We start from the raw sequence: 7,105 nt of genomic DNA, 5'->3' as shown, positions 1-7,105 counted from the left end.
CCTACCACACTGCCTGATATAGAGGTCCTGGATGGCAGGGAACTCGGCCCCAGTGATGTACGGGGCTTTCTGCACCACCCTCTGTAGCTGCGCCGTGATCGAGGCGGTGCTATTGCCGTAGCAGTCATGCAGCCAGTAAAAATGCTCTCAATGGTACAGCTGTATAACTTTTTTTGAGGATTAGAGGGCCCATGCCAAACTTTTTCAACCTCCTTATGGGGAAGAGGCCTTCTTCACGACTGTGCGCATGTGTTTAGACCACTTGGATACAGAGGAACTAGAAGCTCTTAACCTGCTCTAATTCAGCCCTGTCTATGTGGATGTGTCTATGTGGGCGTGCCCTGTATGAGTCAGCCTGTATGAGTCAGCCTGTATGAGTCAGCCTGTATGAGTCAGCCTGTATGAGTCAGCTTGTATGAGTCAGTGTAGAGTGTTGTGATGGACTGTCCTCTGTACAGTGGTTGTGTTTGTGTGTGTTTGAGTTTATATATATATATATATGTGTGTGCATGTGTGTGTCAGACTTTACCAGTTCGTATACGGTGTAGTGATTGACTGTCTCTCGTACGAGTCCAGCGTCTAATGCAGCAGGACATTCTTCAACAGCCTAGTGACATCCAGACTGAGGTAACATGACAGGTTGTGCAGGCTGGCAGTGAAGGCCCGAATCCCGACCAGAAGGTCCGACGGGTGTCCTATCTCCTGGGTGGTCTGGTTGTGATGGGTCATGATCCTGCAACAAGGACAAACCAACGTCATGAGCATCAAACAGGACTGGAACGGCAGTCTGAATGTACAACAGTCAGGCTCAATGACCCATGTGATGGATATGATACTCTGGACCAGCATGTTGGCTTGGTTGAAAGGTCCAGTCCAGGGCCTTTCCTGTCTGTTTTCAGTAGAAACCGGCACAACCCCTCCTCTCTCGTTGTCTTGTTCTCGTTCTCTCTCTCTACCCTCTATCTCTCTCTCTCCATCTCTAACTCTCTCTCTACCCTCTATCTCTCTCTCTACCCTCTATCTCTCTCTCTACCCTCTATCTCTCTCTCTACCCTCTATCTCTCTCTCTACCCTCTATCTCTCTCTCTACCCTCTATCTCTCTCTCTACCCTCTATCTCTCTCTCTCCATCTCTAACTCTCTTCTAACTGTCTCTTTCCATCTTTCTCTCTCTCTCTCTCCGCTGCCTGTATTTACGTTAGTGACTCGGATAGAAGCAATCATACTGCTGAGCTTGCTCTCTGGAGGCCTAATTTTAGGGGCAGCATGACGGAGAGATAATGATCTCGTAGGGACTTGGAGACGAAGCAGAACATCTACACACATCCATTAGAGTCTCCTGCATTTGTATGAATGTCAATTTTGAAAGAAAATAGTAACCTAGCTATGATTGTCTGACCTCCTGAATTCATACAATATACAGTGCCTTCAGAAAGTATACACACCCCTTGACTTTTTCCACATTTTGTTGTGTTGCAGCCTGAATAAAACATGTATTAAATTTAGATTTTTTGTCTCTGGGCTACACACAATACCCCATAATGTCAAAGTGAAATAATGTTTTTAGAAGTGCTTACAAATTGTTATAAAAATGAAAAGCTGAAATGTCTTGAGTAAATACGAATTCAATCCCTTTGTCATGGCAAGTCTAAATAAGTTCGGGAGTAAAAATGTGCTTAACAAGTCACATAATAAGTTGCATGGACTCACTCTGGGTGCAATAATACTGTTTAACATGATTTGTGACTGACTACCTCATCTTTGTACTCCAAACAAACAATTATCTGTATGGACCCTCAATCCACCATGGAATTTCAAACACAGATTCAACCACAAAGATCAGGGAGGTTTCCCAATGCCTCGCAAAGAAGGGAGCCTATTGGTAGATGGGTAAAAAAAAAAAAAAGCACACGTTGAATATTGCTTTGAGCATGGTGAAGTTTTTAATTACACTTTGGATGGTGTATCAATACACCCAGTCACTACAAAATACAGGTGTCCTTCATAACTCAGTTGCCGGAGAGGAAGGAAACCGCTCATGGATTTCACCTTGAGTCCAATTGTGATTTTAAAACAGTTACAGAGTTGAATGGCTCTGATAGGAGAAAACTGAGGATGGATCAACAACAACAATAACCTAAATGACAGAGTGAAAAGAAGGAAGTGCTGTACAGAATACAAATATCCCAAAACATGCATCTCATTTGCATTAAGGCACTAAAGTAATTTAGCAAAAAATGTGGCAAAGAAATTACCTTTCTATCCTAAATACAGTGTTACATTTGGGGCAAATCCAACACAACACATCACTGAGTACCAATCTTCATACCTTCAAGCATGGTGGTGGCTGCATCATGTTATGGGTATGCTTGTCATCGACAAGAACTAGAGAATTTAGGATAAAAAGAAGCGGAGTAGAGCTGAGCGAATGCAAAGTCCTAGAGGAAAACCTGGTTCAGTCTGCTTTCCACCAGACTCTGGGAGACATTTACCTTTCAGCAGGACAATAACACAAGGCAAAATAATATACACTGGAGTTGCTTACCAAGATGACATTGAATGTTCCTGAGTGGCCTAGTTGCAGTTTTGACTTAAATCATCTTGAAAACCTATGGCAAGATGGGAAAATAGCTGTCGAGCAATGATCAACAAACAACTTAACAGAGCTTAAAGCATTTTTTAAATAATAATGTGTAAATGTTGCACATGCCAGTTGTGCAAAGCTTTTAGAGACTTACCCAGAATGACACACAGAGGGATGGATGGGTATATAGAGCGATGGAAGGGTATGGAGAGGGGTGGAGGAGTATAGAGAGGGGTGGAGGGGTATAGAGAGGGATGGAGGGGTATAGAGAGGGGTGGAGGGGTATAGAGAGGGATGGATTGGTATAGAGAGGGATGGAGGAGTATAGAGAGGGGTGGAGGGGTATAGAGAGGGGTGGAGGGGTATAGAGAGGGGTGGAGGGGTATAGAGAGGGGTGGAGGAGTATAGAGAGGGATGGAGGAGTATAGAGAGGGATGGATTGGTATAGAGAGAGATGGAGGGGTATAGAGAGAGATGGAGGGGTATAGAGAGGGGTGGAGGGGTATAGAGAGGGATGGATTGGTATAGAGAGAGATGGAGGGGTATAGAGAGAGATGGAGGGGTATAGAGAGGGGTGGATTGGTAGAGAGAGATGGAGGGGTATAGAGAGGGGTGGAGGGGTATAGAGAGGGATGGAGGGGTATAGAGAGAGATGGATTGGTATAGAGAGATGGAGGGGTATAGAGAGAGATGGAGGGGTATAGAGAGGGGTGGAGGGGTATAGAGAGGGGTGGAGGGGTATAGAGAGGGATGGAGGAGTATAGAGAGGGATGGAGGGGTATAGAGAGAGATGGATTGGTATAGAGAGAGATGGAGGGGTATAGAGAGAGATGGAGAGGTATAGAGAGGGGTGGAGGGGTATAGAGAGGGATGGATTGGTATAGAGAGAGATGGATTGGTAGAGAGAGATGGAGGGGTATAGAGAGGGGTGGAGGGGTATAGAGAGGGATGGATTGGTATAGAGAGAGATGGATTGGTAGAGAGAGATGGAGGGGTATAGAGAGGGGTGGAGGGGTATAGAGAGGGGTGGAGGGGTATAGAGAGGGGTGGAGGGGTATAGAGAGGGATGGAGGGGTATAGAGAGAGACGGAGGGGTATAGAGAGGGGTGGAGGGGTATAGAGAGGGGTGGAGGGGTATAGAGAGGGATAGAGAGTTATAGGGGGATGGAGGGGTATAGAGAGGGATAGAGAGTTATAGGGGGATGGAGGGTAAAAGCGCTGATTTGATGACGATGGCACGGTCCGTCCTCTGCCTCTCTGTGCCAGATTTCTCTCTTTACACCTCTCCTTTTCTGGGCGCCTGCTTCTTATGGCAAGCTGCACTTACAATCTGGCCACAGTGTTTGGGCAACAGATAATAAGGAACATGATTAAGAGAACCACATAGACGAAACAGTATTAGAATGTTTTCAATTAAAATCTGTTATACATTGCTTTCAGTGTTTACAGAAAAATAAATGAGTGATTTTACTTTTTCCTGCTATGCTGCAACCTCTCAGGAGTCTAAACTAAACACTCTCACAATGTTTTCCAGCATAGAGAGAGGCAACCTTCTCCCGTTACACCACCTCCTCTTCACTTTCCTACTGGCACACTCCTACATTAAAGCTACAATCTGGGATTTGCTTTATTAACGGGTAAATATGTAGAATTGAAATGACCATTGAAAAGATTCCCCGATGCCAGATTGTACCTTTAAATCTAGCGCAGTGACTACGAGGGTGTTATAATATAATTGGAAATACTGTCAATTGGCTGCATGAATCTTATAGTTAATTAGCTCTGTGACCTGTACCCTTCCCCCAGATTCCTGGTCATCGAGGTCGCATATCTCGAACACACACGCGCGCAAACTCACGCACACGGTTATTGAGGTTGCACCTCCTCTCAACCGCCTCCGTCTAGACATCAACAAGAAACACAAAGAGATGTCTCTCAGACTTTACCATATTTATAAACAATTCGTTTTTTCTGTGTTTTTTTCCACAATTTAATGAGATGTTCCACACAAATGGAATAATTGCTTTCACCATTCAGTATTTGACATGATGTGACCTGACCTGAAAAAACTAACCAGCCGAAAATACAACTAACCATTTTCGTGTCCATGTAATGTGGTCAGGAAAATGACATGGCTATCTTTACATTTAGCATAACCAGTTAAAATATGTTACTACGGTCGAATACCCAGATAGTGTCTCGTAACCCAGTACTGCCCTCTTCTGGACACAGCTGGTGGACACTCTGGCTGCAGCGGGAGCAGAGGGAAAGACATGATGTAGCACTGCATAGAAACCTCCTCACTGCTCTGAGAGGAGAAACCGGTAGAGAAGCACAACCATAACAGTCTTTAGCAGTGGAATATACAGGAGTCATAGTTCTGTCTTTAACAGTGGAATATATAGGAGTCATAGTTCAGTCTTTAGCAGTGGAATATACAGGAGTCATAGTTCTGTCTTTAACAGTGGAATATACAGGAGTCATTGTTCAGTCTTTAGCTGTGGAATATATAGGAGTCATAGTTCAGTCTTTAGCAGTGGAATATACAGGAGTCATAGTTCTGTCTTTAGCAGTGGAATATATAGGAGTCATAGTTCTGTCTTTAGCAGTGGAATATATAGGAGTCATAGTTCTGTCTTTAGCAGTGGAATATATAGGAGTCATAGTTCAGTCTTTAGCAGTGGAATATATAGGAGTCATAGTTCTGTCTTTAACAGTGGAATATACAGGAGTCATAGTTCTGTCTTTAGCAGTGGAATATACAGGAGTCATAGTTCAGTCTTTAGCAGTGGAATATACAGGAGTCATTGTTCAGTCTTTAGCAGTGGAATATATAGGAGTCATAGTTCAGTCTTTAGCAGTGGAATATACAGGAGTCATAGTTCAGTCTTTAGCAGTGGAATATACAGGAGTCATAGTTCTGTCTTTAGCAGTGGAATATATAGGAGTCATAGTTCAGTCTTTAGCAGTGGAATATACAGGAGTCATAGTTCAGTCTTTAGCAGTGGAATATACAGGAGTCATAGTTCTGTCTTTAGCAGTGGAATATACAGGAGTCATAGTTCAGTCTTTAGCAGTGGAATATATAGGAGTCATAGTTCTGTCTTTAGGAGTGGAATATATAGGAGTCATAGTTCTGTCTTTAACAGTGGAATATATAGGAGTCATAGTTCAGTCTTTAGCAGTGGAATATACAGGAGTCATAGTTCAGTCTTTAACAGTGGAATATATAGGAGTCATAGTTCAGTCTTTAGCAGTGGAATATATAGGAGTCATAGTTCTGTCTTTAGCAGTGGGATATACAGGAGTCATAGTTCTGTCTTTAGCAGTGGAATATATAGGAGTAATAGTTCTGTCTTTAGCAGTGGAATATACAGGAGTCATAGTTCAGTCTTTAACAGTGGAATATATAGGAGACATAGTTCAGTCTTTAGCAGTGGAATATACAGGAGACATAGTTCTGTCTTTAGGAGTGGAATATATAGGAGACATAGTTCTGTCTTTAGGAGTGGAATATATAAGAGTCATATCACAGTCTTTAGCAGTGGAATATACAGGAGTCATAGTTCAGTCTTTAGCAGTGGAATATATAGGAGTCATAGTGATACTGATAAGAATAAAAAATAAAAGTAACAAGCAATTAAAGAGCAGCAGTAAAATAACAATAGCGAGACTATATACAGGGGGTACTGGTACAGAGTCAATGTGCGGTGGCACCGGTTAGTTGAGGTAATATGTACATGTAGGTAGAGTTATTAAAGTGACTATGCATAGATGATAACAACAGAGAGAAGCAGCGGTGTAAAAGAGGGGGAGGGGGGGGGGGGGGCAATGCAAATAGTCTGGGTAGCCATTTGATTAGATGTTCAGGAGTCTTTTGGCTTGGGGGTAGAAGCTGTTTAGAAGCCTCTTGGACCTAGACTTGGCTATCCGGTACAGCTTGCCGTGCGGTAGCAGAGAGAACAGTCTATGACTAGGGTGGCTGGAGTCTTTCACAATTTTTAAGGCCTTCCTCTGACACCGCCTGGTATAGAGGTCCTGGAAGGCAGGAAGCTTGGCCCCAGTGATGTACTGGGCCATTCGCACTACACTCTATAGTGACTTGCGGTCGGAGGCCGAGCAGTTGCCATACCAGGCAGTGATGCAACCAGTCAGGATGCTCACGATGGTGCAGCTGTAGAACCTTTTGAGGATGTGAAGACCCATGTCAAATCTTTTCAGTCTCCTGAGGGAGAATAGGTTTTATCGTGCCCTCTTCACGATTGTCTTGGTGTGTTTGGACCATGTTAGTTTGTTGGTGATGTGGACACCAAGGAACTTGAAGCTCTCAACCTGCTCCACTGCAGATAAGAATGGGGGCGTGCTCGGTCCTCTTTTTCCTGTAGTCCACAATCATCTCCTTTGTCTTGATCACGTTGAGGGAGAGGTTGTTGTCCTGGTACCACATGGCCAGGTCTCTGACCTCCTCCCTATAGGCTGTCTCGTCGTTGTCAGTGATCAGGTTGTGTCATCGGCAAACTTA

This window comes from Salvelinus alpinus, chromosome 12, assembly GCF_045679555.1.
Source record: "Salvelinus alpinus chromosome 12, SLU_Salpinus.1, whole genome shotgun sequence".
In the NCBI taxonomy this organism is placed as follows: Eukaryota; Metazoa; Chordata; class Actinopteri; order Salmoniformes; family Salmonidae; genus Salvelinus; species Salvelinus alpinus.
The sequence above is the reverse complement of the archived record's forward strand: the minus strand, read 5'-3'. Positions refer to the sequence as shown.